Source organism: Cibotium barometz, chromosome 41, assembly GCF_041138505.1.
Source record: "Cibotium barometz isolate CiBa-2024 chromosome 41, ASM4113850v1, whole genome shotgun sequence".
In the NCBI taxonomy this organism is placed as follows: domain Eukaryota; kingdom Viridiplantae; phylum Streptophyta; class Polypodiopsida; order Cyatheales; family Cibotiaceae; genus Cibotium; species Cibotium barometz.
Window position 1 is genome coordinate 22,895,142 of NC_141086.1, and position 17,125 is coordinate 22,912,266.

The following is a 17,125-nucleotide window of genomic DNA, read 5'->3' on the forward strand; positions in this document are numbered from 1 at the left end:
TTGAGTTACTAGAAATCTCTTGAGAACATTTAGTTTTCATCTCAATGGCATGTGAAAACAGTGCATCACCAGGGCAACATAGTTTACCTTGAAATTCTAATTATGTCCTTACATTTTTTATCACTTCCATTTGAGCCAAAGAGGATTCATGGGTTTAGAGATTTGAACACGAGGAATACTGTGTACTGTAGGCACTTTTTAGGTGGAAGAATAGGCCAAAGGAAGCCTCAACATGGAACCAACTAAGAACATTTACTAAATCTTTTCCCCAGTTTTCTTTTGTGAAAAAAACTATTCTTAAGGCGGGGTAATGTCACGTAGCCTGTAATGGCATGTGAGAGCTCGACCGGATATGGAGCCCAAGCACCGGAGTGCAGACGGCGAGTGCATCTAGGGATTAGGGATGATGATACCTTGGTCGGAGCATTAGCTAGTCGTAGAGCTAGGCGATCAAGTGACTGGACGGTCAGATGGTCGGGCTAATGTGGACGGCAGGCCACAGATTAATGGGAGGTGTGTGTAACCACACCAATATTATCCTCTATAGCTAGGTGGCAACGTGACAATCAAAATCTTAGTTTTTTGGTAAGTGCGCAATCATTATATATGGGCAGTGTGCCCTGGTTGGTGGGGTGAGTTGGCTATGATTACAAGGGGTTTTGGATTGTTTTTGGGTGGAAGTATTTGGACATTTTGGGAGTGTTTGTTTGGATTGTTTAGGAGTGTACCTACAAATAAATCCAGTAATACTACTAACTCTACCCTCCATGGGAATCACTCTACCCACTCAGTGTTGGTGGGGAGCCAAAATAAGCAGTAAAGCAAGGTGAGAAGTGTTTTACCTTTGTTGGAAAAATGATGACATCCGCATTAAATTAACCGTCATTTTGCCAAAATGCTAGTAGTGGTTAAACGAGGTCTTCTTCTTGCCAAAGGCTTCTTATCAGAGTTTTGGCCAAATGAGTTCTTCTTCTCACCAATGGCTTCTTTCTAGTGATAGTTTTGCCTTATTATCGATGTTTGTTTTGGTGTACCAGGTGGTGTGTAATGATTGTAACCTGTCAGTTAGACCTTATTAATAAGGGGACTACTTGGGGAACCTACTCAAGGGGCTTGCTTTCACATTCTCAGCCATGGGTCCCCCATATCTCATTCTAGAAAAGGGCAAGATGCATCTCACCTCACCTCCTGCCATCCCCTTTCCATGTGGGACTACCATCCACCATTATGCTATTGAATATAGCTTATGTGGAGACTTCTCTTTCTATCATCATGGCTAACAAATACACTTGCTTCCCTACCCCTAGAAGTTTTCTTTTTGTCATAATAAACCTTCCCTCTTTCTGCTTATTGCCTCCCACTACTACCCCCTTTGCTCTCCGGTGCTTTTTTAGCTATTTTTGGAGCTAGAAGACCATAACCCACTCTCCCAAAGTCAAGCTATGTGTATTGTAAGTAAAATTTTGATTTTTCTTTTTTTTTAATCAATTAAGAGAAAAATTTTGATTTTCCTCTTAATTTGTAGTAATTAAACTTAATTAAGATTTCCCTAGGGTTTAATTATACTACTAATGTGCTATAGAGTGTTCTATAGAGACAATTTCTTGGAGATTTCTATTCTTCTCTTCCTCTCTTTTGCTCTCAACTTTCAAATCAATAGAGAGCTATTTCTCTTAAATTAGGTCAAGGAATTCAATTAATGAAGATTAGTAATTATGCATAATTATTAGAGTAATTAAAGAGATGAAATCATTTGATTAAGCTATGCTCTAGTCAATTCCCTGCTAAGGTTAGCTTCTTGTAAGAATTTCTCTTGTGGAAATTCTCCCCTTTCTTTATGTTTTCTTAATTTAAGCATCTTAAGTCTCTCTTTTAATTTTCTCTTTTATGGTTTACAAAAAGGTTAGAGATAATGTAGCTCTTCCTATTCCTTCAAAAAGAGTAGAGTAATCATTATTGAAACAATGCAAACTTATACTCCTTTGATGAGTTGGTGTCCTTATTGCTATAGGAGGAACAGTCCCAAGTTTGTTACATGGCGAGTATACACATTGATGAGATGCATGTATTATTATACACTTGTTACATGTGAATACACACATTGTGAGATGTCATGACCGAAAGCCTTGCAATGATGGCCATATAGAAAAACTAGCTTATGGCACATGCAATGTGAATTGGGATGGTAGTGTCCACAATGTGCACAATACAATAGGTCTACAAGAGAAAGGGGTCGTAAAGATTACTAACAATCTCGATCATCCCCTTTCTTGTAGTGACTTCTAAAGTTTCCAAGCAAGGAGTTACAGAATTCTACTATGGACATCTCAGAGATCAATGTCTCATTGCTACTCCGTCTCATTGTTTCAGACAAGGAGGAGTTCATATCAATGGTATCTTCCATCATGTTATTGTTATCTAACCGGATTGCTTCTCTGTAAAATTAATAAAAGAATGTGGATTTGAGACTATGATCAAATTATGAAACAGTGTTTTTCTTTAATCCCATGAGAAAACATCGATTCATTTGTATATCATTGAGTTTCTCCCAATCCTTAGCTTGTGAACTCATGGTTTTCATGCGTAAGATGTAATCCCATACAATTTCCTCAAGTCTATGCTCTATCTCATCGAGTTCTATCTGCAAGCAACACTCTACCTAGGGCCTTATCTCGAGAAACCATAGATAAAGGCAATCTTCAGAGTTTTAAAATTTTCCTTAATCACATGCATCAACGTGATGAACCATCTAATGGCCTTGCCCACTAAACATAGATTCAGTAGTGCACACACCTTAGGGGGGCGATCCAGATTTCCAAACAAATGCTTTACATCGCTACTTAAACATAGATTCAGTAGTGCACACACCTTAGGGGGGCGATCCAGATTTCCAAACAAATGCTTTACATCGCTACTTAAACATTTGCATGAATTAAACAAGATCGATAGACCCATCATATACTGCCCATAAGCTTGGAAATTTATATGGCCATGATTCTAAATGACTCCTTTGGGTCACGTGTAGATCCTTCTTTGGTTAATGTAGACCCATCATATACTGCCCATAAGCTTGGAAATTTATATGGCCATGATTCTAAATGACTCCTTTGGGTCATGTGTAGATCCTTCTTTGATTAATGTACCATCACGCAATCCTTATGCAACCCCCCTTGTTTATATTGCTAGAGTTTGTGTATCTAGGAGTTGCGAGGTTGGCGAGGTACCAACTCTGATCATTTACAAAGTAGGACCACTTGTCGTATTTGGCATAGAACCAGTCACCGTGGGAATTGGCATCACTATAAGAGTTTAAAACCTGGTGGCATGACTAGAGGGATAAGATTGGTCCAATGCATGGCAGATGTGATTGGGGGTTGTTCTTGAGGCATGAACCCCAAGGACTATTAAGTTTTAACTATTAGATTAAGGTTTGATATTGTCACATTTAACCCCCTAGGTTAGCCATTATCTCCACCATTTTTAATTCTTTTTTATTTATTTATTTACTTACTTTTCTTTTTTGTTTTTAGTTTCCTTGTAGCCCAAAATGACCTTTGTATGCTTAGTCTACCCCCTATATCTCAACCAAGGGTCTATTAGGGTCCGTTTGCATGAGTTGCCTCTTAGACACACTAGGGCATGTGAATACCCCTAAGAAATATTTTTTCGAGATGTGCGCATGCTAGTAGTTTCCCTGAGGGCAGACAAGATCTCTAAACTTAAGGATCATGAAACCCATTTTCCATTACTATCAAATCATACGTGTTTTTTCAAAAAATGTCAAAATAGCCAGCATTTGTAGCCCTTTTTAAATGTGTTATAGACAAAATTTGGGAACAAGTTCTATGAGAAAGTTTTTTTCATTTGATCTCTCAAAGTGTAGTCCAAAAGTGGTCCACAAGCTTGTTTTTATTTTTTTAGCATGTTCTTTTGCCTCCAATTTTAAAATTCGTTTGGTTTGCTCTTGGGGAGATTTAAAGAGTCCATAAAGATCTTTAAGATGAGCATTAGAATGCATTCACCGACCTCATAGTTTTGGAGATACGAGGCCATGAATAGGGCTACTTTTTAATTTCTTTATTTTTTCTTCCTTACCCCTTGGTTTTTCATGCATGAATACTTAAGAGTCATGGTAGCTATGAAAAACTTTGGTTTTTCATGCGTGAATACTTAAGAGTCACGGCGGTTATGAAAAACTTTGGTTAATACCTTTTTATTTTGATTTTATAAAGCTCATATTTACTTTTGATGAACTTTTATGATCACTTTGGATAATGTAGACACCTCAACAACCTCAAAAATTTATTTTTTAAAACCTGAAAAACTCGTGTGGTAATCATGTCCGTGAAAAACTTTGGTTTTTCAAACCAATTTTTTTATTTAAAAAAAGGTTCAAAATCACTGAAGTCTGATAATAAGTCCAAAACATGTTATTATCTTACTAACCTCAAATTGATTTATTTTTTTATGTGAAACTCGAGATACTCATGCGCATGAATATCTAGGAGATAGTCTATGAAAAATTTTGGTTTGTCATGCCAAAAAAGGTTCAAAATCACTTACAATGAAGTTTGATAATAAGTCCAAAACATGTTATTATCTTACTAAGCTCAAAATTGATTTATTTTTTTAATGTGAAAAACTTGAGATACTCATGCGCATGAATATCTAGGAGATAGTCTATGAAAAATTTTGGTTTGTCATGCCAAAAAGTTTTCAATTTTTGGGTTCAAAATAACTTTTAGAGGAGTTTAATAGTTAGTTCTTATCGTTTGATGACCTTTCTAATCCCAATTTTGAATTTTGTTAATGTAAAAAAATATGTGTGTGAATGTCTGGGAGATAGTCACGAGTCCGTGAATGAAAAACTCTAGTTTTTCATACCAAAAAAATATATATGTTTGGGTTCAAAAAAATATATATGTTTTTAACAATTAGTCCTTATTTAAACACCTTAACCCCAAAAAAAAAATTTTTGACATGAAAAACTCGAGATGCTCATGTATAGAATATCTAGGAGATAGTCACGTGCCATGAAAAAACTCTAGTTTTTCACACCCAAAAAAAAACTCAATTTTTAAGGATGAGACTTTTAGAAAAAGATTTTCTAGTCTTGGGAAAGCAATCCCTCCAATCACTGAATGATTTTCACCACTTTTTCAGTGTGAATTCCTCTCGTTTTTCATGCTAGTATCAGTGTGAATTTTAAAATTTTAAACTTTCAAAATGTTAAAGTTTTATTATTTTTTAAGTTTTTCATAATCATGAAAAACTAAAGTTTTTCTTCCGTAAATATCTATAGTTTTTCATACCATCATCGTCATAAATATCTTTTTAATACTTAAAATGACTACTACGAGTTTTTGTAGTATTTTTTGGAATTCAGTTTATGTGGAGGGGGTGATTTTGAATTTCAAATTAGGACATGTAAGAGGTTTTTCCCAAAAAGGCAAGTGGGAGGCAAAAGTAAACACTGTGTGACACCCTCTTACACACCTCTTACATGCCACCCAAAAGTTGATTTTAGGTATCTTCACATTGAATGCTCATTAGCCACTAATGAGCTGTGGAAAAAAGTAATTCATAATTAATCTCAAATTAAATCTTTCACTAATTAAGCCCATCTTTGGATTGAGCAATGAATTTCTAAGGCATTTGCATTACCTAATATGTGAATTAATTAATAATTAAATATTAGTTAAGCTCCTAATAATGGACTCTTCTCTTATGCAAAATAGAGCTACAATCCTTAATTTTGGTGTAATGTTGCATCAACATGCACTCTATGCACTCTTTTAAACTCACATGAGCCTAAATACCATTAAAATCTTCTAATTTCTTGGGTTTTTCCATTCTCTCTTCATGAACTCTTCACTAATTACTTTCCTTATGCAAAAAACCAATCTAATTAGTGAAATTAATGAAAATTAAGAGTTTTTAATGGGTTTTTGAGATTTTATTTCATGATTAAGCTAAATAATATAGATGCTAACACTCTAATCTACTCAAATACAACAAAAAAAACCCATTGAAAATGCAAAAATTAACATAAATTATAAAGAGAGCAAAACTTTCACTAAAATACTTCACAATGCTTAATGGAATGTAAATGTTGCATTCTAAGCCTAGATTAACCATTTATATCAATCTAAACACAACAAAAACAACAAGTCAAGCCATTTATATCAATCTAAACACAACAAAAACAACAAGTTAAGCCAAAGATTAAGCTAAAACGCGTTCTTTTCAAAACATCAAAACAAAAAGAGAGAAGAAAAGCAACTAAACTCAACACAAATCTCCACCAAACTAACTCATTTTTGTGGGAATCCACTATTAAAGGTATGAGTAATGGGTTATTTGTAGATTTAGAGAGCAAACAACAATTTAAAAAAAAAAGATCAAAAAAGCAACCAAAATCAACACAAATCTCCACCAAACCAACTCTTTTTTGTTGAAATCCACTACTAAAAGTATGAGAAATGGGTTATTTGTAGATTTAGAGAGTTATTTAAAAAAAATACCAAAGCATTGCTTCTCGACATTGGCACCAAAAATGTTATTGCTCGTTTTGGCCTCTCTTAGAATCACATCCACAAGAGATTGCCTTAGTAACCATCATGGGGATCTTTCCAATGGCTGAGCTCATAACCCTCAAGGTTTTCAAGCTCCACACCTCCTTGCATAGCAGTTTCTATCACCATATTTTATGAGTGTTGTCATAGTATCACTTTGGACTACAGGTCCCCATCACTCCTCTCACCTCAGAACACTCGTACAAGCTAACTAGCATGCATTAGAGAAGAAGAGTAGAGAGAGGATTAGAACAAGTGCAAGACTCAATTGCGCAATGGAAGAGTATGTTGTATAAGTTATATATAAGGCCATAAGTATTCACACACACTTAAACTATGGCCCATCGGACATAGTTTAAGTAGCCTATTTCTTATACAATGTTTAATCTTATCTTACATGTGTGAAGTTCATTCACATGAACTTCATTCTAACTTGTTGCTGCATGCTCTTGGAGTAAGAATCGCAAAAATATTCCTATCGAACCATTTTTAAGTGCTCGTCCAAATTGTAGATTCACACGCCATTGCTTTATAGATTGATTATACATGATTTTGGTGTCTTCGTCTTTTTTATTTGATGTTGAATTATAGTGGCAACTCCTGCTAACCCATAACAGATTATATATGATTTTGGTGTCTCCGTCTTTTTTATTTGATGTAGAATTATAGTGGCAACTCCTATTCACCCCAAAATAGATTATCGTGTCAACTCTTCTTAACCCCAAAATAGATTATAGTGGCACTCATGTTAAATTAAAAATGGATTAACAGTTGTTGATGTAGAATTATAGTGGTAACTCCTATTGACCCCAAAATGGATTAACGATTACTAACAATTTAGATAGGATCGACGATTGAAAAATGTCCATAATATGAAATGGGAGCTACCCAATCTGAAATAGGTGATGATCTAAAAGGCAACAATCCAAATACTTAACAATCTAATTTCTAGGATGATCTGAGAGTAGGAACATGATTAAATGTGTGTTGGGTTGTGATTCGAATTTGGGATCGACGATCTAACAATGCATTTATGATGGTAGTTGGCACCAATTTCTATGTACTTTTCAAGTACTATAGGGGTATTTACTCAACTTTACACCCTTACAAGAGAATATCTAATTGGTACCTTGACAAGCCCCATTCTTTATGCTTAAGTGTGTGGTAATGAAGTTCATTTACCATAGAGAGTCCCTTATCAACCACTTTCAAGCTTTGGTTCAACAATCTAGACATGAATTTGATGATTTGGATCTAGATGATCCGGATCTTGGTCGACGGTTCAAAATTTCCAATAGAGAATAGAAAACATAGTTACATATTTTTATTTTTTTTGTCAAGGTTTTTAGGGTTTTTTTATATAAAGAGTTAGCAACACTTCAATGTCACAATTTTCAACACAATTTAACTAAATATAATTACGACAAATATTAATACCTTGATTAAGCTAATATTATAAAAAAACATAAAAAATGCTAATGTACACTAATGGCTAATGTTCATAGAAATGAAGAAATCAACTACGTGGAGAGATAATCTACCTCAATCACACTCAGGAGAGGTTGTTCTTCATTCCACCACTCCTATGAGTTCTTTAACTTCTTGAAAACTCAAAGTAGTTGGTTCAAAGTTTCTCTATACCTTGAGAGTGTTGAAAAAAATGTAATAATGGTCTAAAAGTATGACCTAAAAAAACTGACTTCATAAAATAAGTGTTTCATGAATATGCTATTTTGGGGTATTTTAAAGGAAAACTTTGAGGAGAAACATTCATAATTACCCATTCAATCCACAATAGTGTTTCTTTCTCTGGTAGCATTAGCAAGTCTTTGTTTCTCTTCTTGTTTCTTGTGGACCTAATTGAGCATATCCTAGGTGGGACCCATAGTAGCATTTGAGTTTGCTACCATGGAGACAACGTTCCATCTCTACCCCATCCAAGGTCTCTATCATGATTGCTCCTTGAGAAGTAATTTTGGTTACATGAAAGGGACCTAGGCCTCTATACTTTAATTATTTTATCTTTTTTTTTACATTGCACATGAGCACTATGTCTTCTCATGGCCATGGTTAGTTGTTTAGGCTCAAGTGTTTCTAACCTTAAGAGATGGTTTTACTCACCCAACCTACCATAAGGTGCTTGGCCATTTTTTTCGCTAGAATGGGTACTTATCTTTTATAGGACAATGCTAGAATATATAAAGGAGCCTTACCCTATGCTTAATGTTAGATAAAGAAAGTCTATAGACTCCGTGTACATACTTGCTTATAAGACAATAAGCAATACACGATCATTCCCTTGCAATAGTCAACTTATGATATTTCTACTTCCCTCTTCTCACTTGCTTATATGCTATTGGATTCACGCACGCTAGATGGATGCTTGCTTGTAGGTTTCCATCTTCCATTAGCCTCTTCTACCCCTACCTTTTGTGAGAGAAAACGATCGTGAGAAGGACCATCTCTTGTTGCCTCCATTGAGGCATAAAAAGCTCTCCAATGTGATAATGGAGTGAGGACCACGACAATGGATGAGCTAGCGCCCACATAGGGACGTTATATTTAAAGTTTAAGGCAAGACCCAATGACACATGCTTCGGCAAGGCTAAGGTAAACTCTTGACTTGAACATATTTGGCACCATTATCAGTGAGTAGTCTAGGGCATAGCTCCATCTATCCATTCAAACTATATTGGGATCATCGAATGATGCCATTATTGATTAGGAGGTCGTAATCCAAAAAAAATATAGTTTTGCAGTCACTGGATGTGTTTAGTTTTTGTGTTTGTGTGCATCAGGGAATTCTAGTTCCATATATTAGAAGGGAAAAAACCCTGGTTCATTGGTGATTTACATCAATTCGGAGCCCAAGAGGCTAGGATTTCATTACTATGAGCTAAGAAATAGCTTAACAAGTGTGATTAAGAGTGGAATCCACTCCAAAAACATGATCATTGAGCTCCATTATGGTGGATTAGATTGGGATACTCAATTTGTTCATACATTTTATTTTTTAAATATTTTTTCATGCATTATTTGAATTGGTAGCATGCGCCATCAAAAAACACTTAATTACTTGTACAATAATTGTTAATTAGGACTAGGACCATTAATCACACCCCATCAAGTCCAAACAATCTCAAAAACTACAAAAAAACAAGGTCAATCAACCCCTGGGTTAGGGACATGAGTCCACAGTCCCAACAAAAAGACATGAGCTTGGACACGTGAGCTATGAGTCTAGACTCGTGAGCCAGTAGACATTGTGCTTAAAGACATGAGTCTAGAGGTAAGTATACCCTAAGTTTCATGATACGTTATTCGAGTATAAGTGAACAATGTTTATTTAATATGTTTAGCATATTTATATGGACGTATATACATTGAATAATGCCCATTTACTATGTTTAGCATATTTATACGGATGTATTATACATTGATACGTCACGTATAATGGATTATATGATTTATATGTTACATTTCAATCAAAATCTTTTCGATTAAAAAGTTTTTAATCAAAAAGCTTTCTCTATAAAAGAGCTTATTTGTTTTGTACTTTGTTCTTGGTTTGTACACTTGAAACCTTGAGAACAAAAAACAAATTATATACCTTTAGAGAGGTAATAAAATAAAAATATATTTTTAATTTAAATAAAGTAATATATATGTAATATTAAGAATATATATATAGTGAGTAGTCTTGTGTTTTTTTTAACAATATAATATTGATAAAAATCTTTAGTGTTGTTTTAAATCTAGTACATATAATTTTTATGTTGGTAAAAATAATAATGTTTATGTTAAATTGGTATGTGTTAAAAGTTAAGCTTGCATTAGTTTTATTAAGGATAAAGTACAAGTAACTTATCATGTGTTGGAAGCTTTCTTCACACTTACAAGTTACTTAGGATAGAACAGAAGTAACTTGACATGTGTTGGAGCTTTTGCTTCACACTTGCAAGTTGCTTAGGATAGAGTATTAGTAACATGGCATGTATTGGAAGCTTGCATCACAATTGCAAGTTGCTTATAATAAATTAGAAATATCATAGCATCATATGCTGGAAGGATATTTCATACTAGTCAAGGTGCTTAAGATTATTTAGTAGTGAGATGTGACTTAATATGTGTGGGAAGCTTGCTTCACACTTGTTGAGTTGCTTTGGATCATAGTAAATATAATTTTGCATGAGCTTGAAGTGTTGTCTTTTATTACTACCAAAAAAAAATGAATATCAATTATTATTTTTTCATTTCATTTCATAACTTGTAGGTAATTTGTTTCTATATTATATTTTGTACCCTTGTAAATTAAAAATATATTTAGATTTCTTCGTAATTTTAGTGAGTTAGAGCAGAATATTACTTCATAAGTTGCTTAGAATTTAGCACATATAAAATGGCAATGGGCATGTACATTTGAAACATATTGCACACTTATTTAGTTACTCATGATGTATTGAAAATTAACTTATTATAATTTACTAGATTTATTAATGTTATTTAATCGTTGTATGGATAAAATACTCATAAATTTTATTATGATATAGTATTATAGTATGGTTCGGGGTCCAGAGTGGTCATATATCAAGGAACTGAGCACGACAAAACGACTTCGCAAGTTTAATGTTAAAGTTATGGTCACACTTGACTATATATTCTCCTTAGTCCATTGTGAAGGTGATGACATATGGAAAGACTTCTCTTTTGTTTTCTCTTAAGTAATTCTAACTCCACTTAAGTAGGAGAACATACATTAAATGATGTGCCTCTTTCTTCAAAACCTATTTCATACATTAAAGATGGGTGAATGTAAATGGGCCTGCCAACCGTCCCTTACTATCATTTCATGATTGCAATTGAGAAACATAGGTTGGAATTTTCCCTGGAGTTCAATTTAAAGATCCAAAATTTTAGAATTTTAGTCATAAGACCGGTTACTCTATGCATTTTACATCTCAAGAGCAGTTTGACCTCCTAATAAGCTTTTTGCAAAGTGGTGGACGAGAATATGCAAAAGCTGATTGGTTTAGGATTCGAACTTTACTTGCCAAAGGTGTGCTAGCCATCAAGAAGGAAACAGGAGGGACCTATTTCATGGACTTATCATCACCCTTGCTATGCATAGCAATCTTGAGCTCTTTAAAATTGTATCATCAAAGGTTTGAAAAATACAAAATAAGTTTATTCATCATGGGGACGAAGCTCAAAACCTTTGAGATTTGGACATCAAAATATTAAGCACCAACTAGGTATGCCTAGAGTTGATAGGCCCGGGGTTATTCAGTGGGATTTTGGGCAAGGCTACTATTACAAGATTTCATAATATTACGGAGTAAGAAACCTATGTCACTTGTGTCCTCAACCTTTACATATTTTAATAAGTGCGTATTATGATAACATAAAGAATATATGTCTTATGATCATTTAAAAATAGGAGGACAAGTGTTAAAACATTCTGGAGCAACATGCTTATACTTTTTATGCTGCGCTCACTCTAAGTTTCTTGCTTGTCATTCGAAAGGGATAGAGATGCTCATTCCCTAATCAATTGAAGCTACATACACATTGTTTGAACGGGTTAAAAAATGAATGAGGATGTTTGAACAGAGATCATTGTGCAATAACTTGTGGTCATAAATAAACTCCATTGTCTCCATCAACCATTAGTAATGCTAAAAATATGTTGCTAGAAGTGCTCAATATTTCTAACCTCACTTGGAATGTCCATGCAGTCTCTCAGTGTAGCTCTCAGTGTAGGATATCTCCCATCTGATCGCATCAAGACATCCACCTATCTAAGTGGCCTCCATTCAAATACCTATAGATTATGATGGGCTCTTCCTCATGCCTCACTAAACCAAGCAGCCCAATGATCCCGCAATTAACATACATACAATTGAGTTGCCTCGTTCACTGCGTACGTTTTCTTTGAAATCATGCCATCGCTTTTAATAATGCATTTGGTAGCATTCCATTCATCCGTGAATGTCTTTTCATACACTTAAAACTTTTTAGACTTGAGCAAAGGTGCCTTCACCCAATCCTTTGTTGCAACAACTTTAGCATTGAAGCTAAGAGCATGTATATGTAGCACCTTGACTTGCTTTTCCACTAGCAAGGTTGTTGATGATGATTGTGGAGCCTGGAGGATTTTTTGTGGCATCCTGTATGCAAGATGTTGTAGCTTTCATTCCCTTGAAGGAAGCATGCAATTCTTTTATTAATGCAATCCTTCCTTTGAATCCAGGTTGGCTACTAGAAATACTCAAATTGCACTCCTTTGCAGCAGCAACATGAAGTTGTCCCAACAAACGTAGACACTCCATGTGCATCACTCTTAAGGAAAGAAGTGAATGTGGATCCGAGAACTGTGGCCATCTTTTGCAAAGAGCTCTGAAACCCTTTAACACCAAATCTACTTATTTGTATGTACATTTTTAAAAAATGAATATCTTATAGTGAAATGAATTTTAAATTTAAAGATATTTTTTCTAAACATTCACCATTTGTGACATAAATGGCTTAAGATATGAGCTAACAGGCTTTGACCCTCTAGGGGTTTGATATATATGATTTTTTTGCCCTACTCCCCCTTCAATTTTTACTAAAAAATTCCCTCCATTAGTGTTTGGGAACATATAAGTTTTCTTTCAACTTTACATAAGGCCAAAAAGAAGAAGGAAATAGCCTTACTTTTTGAAAATTTTATACTATTATTGTAAATTTTTTTCAATCGATTTATGCATCTTTTAACTAATTTTGAATTATCAACCAACTGGTTGAAGACTAAGCTGAGTCTACCGTTTCTCGAATGCTAGGCATAATGAAGGACCAAAATCAACAAATGACCTAAAAAGGTAGACCTTAGTGGTATATTACTTAGGGCCTCGATGTACTAAGGTCTATCTAAAAAGGTATTACTTAGGGACTATATTATTGAAAAAATGCTTTTTTACGCAGGCAAACATGAAGCAACAAAAGGAATGATACCACTTGTAAATAAAGAATTGTCCTTTTGCAATAGTTTTTGAATGTGAGAGTGGGCAACTTTATTGAAGGCCGAACAATTAGGCTCTCGGGGCTTCTACATGTGCCATTGGTGGCCTCTCCACATTCTTCCTTGTGGCTCTTGCATGAATTGAATTTTGTGTGCCCTCCTCGTTGCTTTTACACATCTTAACAATGAGCTTGCATGCCGTCCTTATAGCTTGCTTCAATGCTTGTTGATTTTGTAAGCATAAATCCAATGTAAACAATGCAACATACTACAACTCACGCAAAAGTTGTGTTCCATGGCAAGAGTGTGTTCCTTAACTTCATTGGTTTTACGATGAAAGAAGTCTTCATGCACATCGTGACGGTCTCTATAAAAGAGAGGTATGTGTGAAGCCTTAGGTTAGTTTGAATCATATCGTGGAAGATGCCCTACACATAACTTCATTGATTTTACAGTGAAAGAAGTTTGCACGTGCCTAGAGTGTCATCATGATGTTCTCGATTGAAGAGAGATATGTGTGGAGCCTTACGTTATTATGATCACTATAAGGGATGCCCTACACATAACCCACAACCCACAACCCATGTACCTGTATAAGTAAAGAATAGAGAAGAAACAACATGTAACACCACCAAGCACCATGTAGCATGCATGTAAATAATAAGTTTTAACAAACCACACTTAATTAAAGCCAAGGCCTATATATTTTACTTGAAAGCCTATGTGTGAGCCTTTCCTTTTGTTCTCAAAAGACAGTGCCCATAAAATAGCCACACTCATGTTAGCATAATACGTACATTAGTACATTAGTTTGTCAATGTAGTGACTGGGCTACTTAAATTTCTTGTGCATGATTATATTCATCAAGTGATGCACTAATATTGTAGAATTATTTCAAAGTCAAATGAGTTGGGTTGAATAAAGGCCTTTGGCTCTTATTTCCACAGTTTTAAATTCTCAAACTCCTAATGTTTAGATGGGTGCATGATGTACTTGCATGGTTTAAAAGATGAATGTTAAATGGTTTTTGCCTCCTAGAACCCTAGGCATACATGTTATAAAGCTTCATTTACAAGATTTCTCAAATAACAATGGAAAAAGGCTCTATTACAATCATAAGTTGATCACTGCAATACATGTATCAGCCCTAAGTACTTGGAAACTCACATAAAAACCCTCCCAAAAATTTCAATAAGAGTCTTAGCCTTTGTGTGGTGTTCTTTTACTAGTACATAGAGGCTTAGCTGATTTAATGTGCCATCTTTGGCTTGATTTTGTAAGGTGTATAACATTTAGGTGGCTAGAAAAACACTGCATGTACACAAGGTGGCATATGGTCTTATGAAGGCCCTACTCATTCAAGCAAGCACCAGCCCAGCATGAAGGCCCTACTCATTCAAGCAAGCACCAACCCAACATCCAGTATGCTTATTGCAATGCTACCAAATTAGATCAAAAACTCCTTGCCTTGTCTCTTAGCTCTTCATCTCCTTCCACAAATGGTATCTTTACTTCCATGAGCATATCCTTCGTTTTTGGTGGTGATGAAACCTTTGCCCTACCCTTCTAGAATTTCTTTTTTTTCTTGAAAATTTTAGTTTAGCATTGTTATTTTATTAATACCTCAATTTAACACCAAATCATTATAGCTAGAAAATCCCCTACAAATCCTACATCTTTAGCCGATAGATCGACTACATAAAGCCACATTTCTACAATCTCAAAGCCATCTTAATGATCACATTTCTAAAGAAGCTACCTCCAAAGAAAGTTGTGTGTACTAAACTACTTTGACCGGTAAGGGGGGAAAAATCAATTACTCAGTGTCTGTCTCTCTTTCTTTGTGTGTGTGTGTGTGTGTGTGTGTGTGTGGAAAACTTTATTGTAATGTCTCTCTCTCTCTCTTTATTGTAATGTGTTTTTAAAGATGAAAATAAGTGCATTATTCTGTGTATTCATGCTATATAAAGTGTACATACTCTCTCTCTCTCTCTCTCTCTCTCTCTCTCTCTCTCTCTCTCTCTCTTTGTGGAAAACTTTATTTCAATGTAGATGAAAATAAGTGCATTATTCTTTGTATTCACATAAACTGTACATACTCTCTCTCTCTCTCTCTCTCTCTCTCTCTCTCTCTCTCTCTCTCTCTCTCTCTATTTATTGTAATGTGTTTTTAAAGATGAAAATAAGTGCATTATTCTCTGTATTCACGCTATATAAAGTGTACATACTCTCTCTCTCTCTCTCTCTCTCTCTCTCTCTCTCTCTCTCTCTCTCTCTCTCTCTCTCTCTCTCTCTCTCTCTCTCTCTCAAACTTGTATTCAATGTGTTTTAGAAGTTGAATATAAGTGCCTGTGTTGACACTTTATAAACTGTACATACTTTGTATTCATGCTATATAAACTTTACATACTTTGTATTCATGCTATATAAACCATACATACTCTGTATTCACGCTATATAAATTGTACATACTCTCTGTATTCACACTATATAAACCATACATAGTTTGTATTCATGCTATATAAACCATACATACTCTGTATTCATGCTATATAAACCATACATACTCTGTGTGTGTGTGTGTGTGGAAAACTTTATTTCAATGTGTTTTTCAAGATGAAAATAAGTGCATTATTCTCCATATTCATGTTGTATAAACCGTACATATTGTTGATGTATCAAAATACTTCAACCTTTGACAATTGCAAACTCAACACAAACATGAATTTTGTAACATAACATGACCAAATAAAAAGGAAGCATCCTAATATCTTAGATGAGATAGTTTGAAATTCCTCAACTAGGTTCACCACGATCTTAGAATCACAAGATCTTATGGAAATAGTGGAGACATGGGATATTCTTGACTTTGATAGCTAATGAAGTATTCAGTTCGAGATGGATAGAGATTGACTACATAGAATCAATAGCATGAACACTAAACCTTACATTCACATACATTACCTAGTAGAGTGTGGAGCTATTTTTATCTAATTATATATTATATGACAATGAAATGCTAGGAAGACTTGGATCATGTATGAGATACAAAAGTGCGGATCCACACATGCACACATCATGCTTAAGATTAACAAATGTGGCATTGATATGATAACGAAATAGATTAATGCACACATACCATACGCACATTACACAAACTCTACACACAAAACATGCTACATAATTGAAAACAATTGCATAATGTAGAGAAGAATGCAACATCTAAGACTTAGGTGGTCCACACAAGTGTAAATATGGTTTTCCATTCATAGTTTATACATAAAGTCTATACACAAATCCAACCTTATATGAAACTACACATAGATGGCTATATTATAGGTCATCGGAAGAGAACTATTGTTTCTTACCATGCAAGAATACATCTTTTTTCGGATAGGGTCCTAAGTCTAGCCTTTGGGCACAAGGAATTTCACCCTACTTCTACACACACACACACACACACACACACACACACACACACACACACACGCACACACACTTGAGTACCACACTTTCAAATATTGGGCACTTTTGAAGGCAGCGGGCAAGT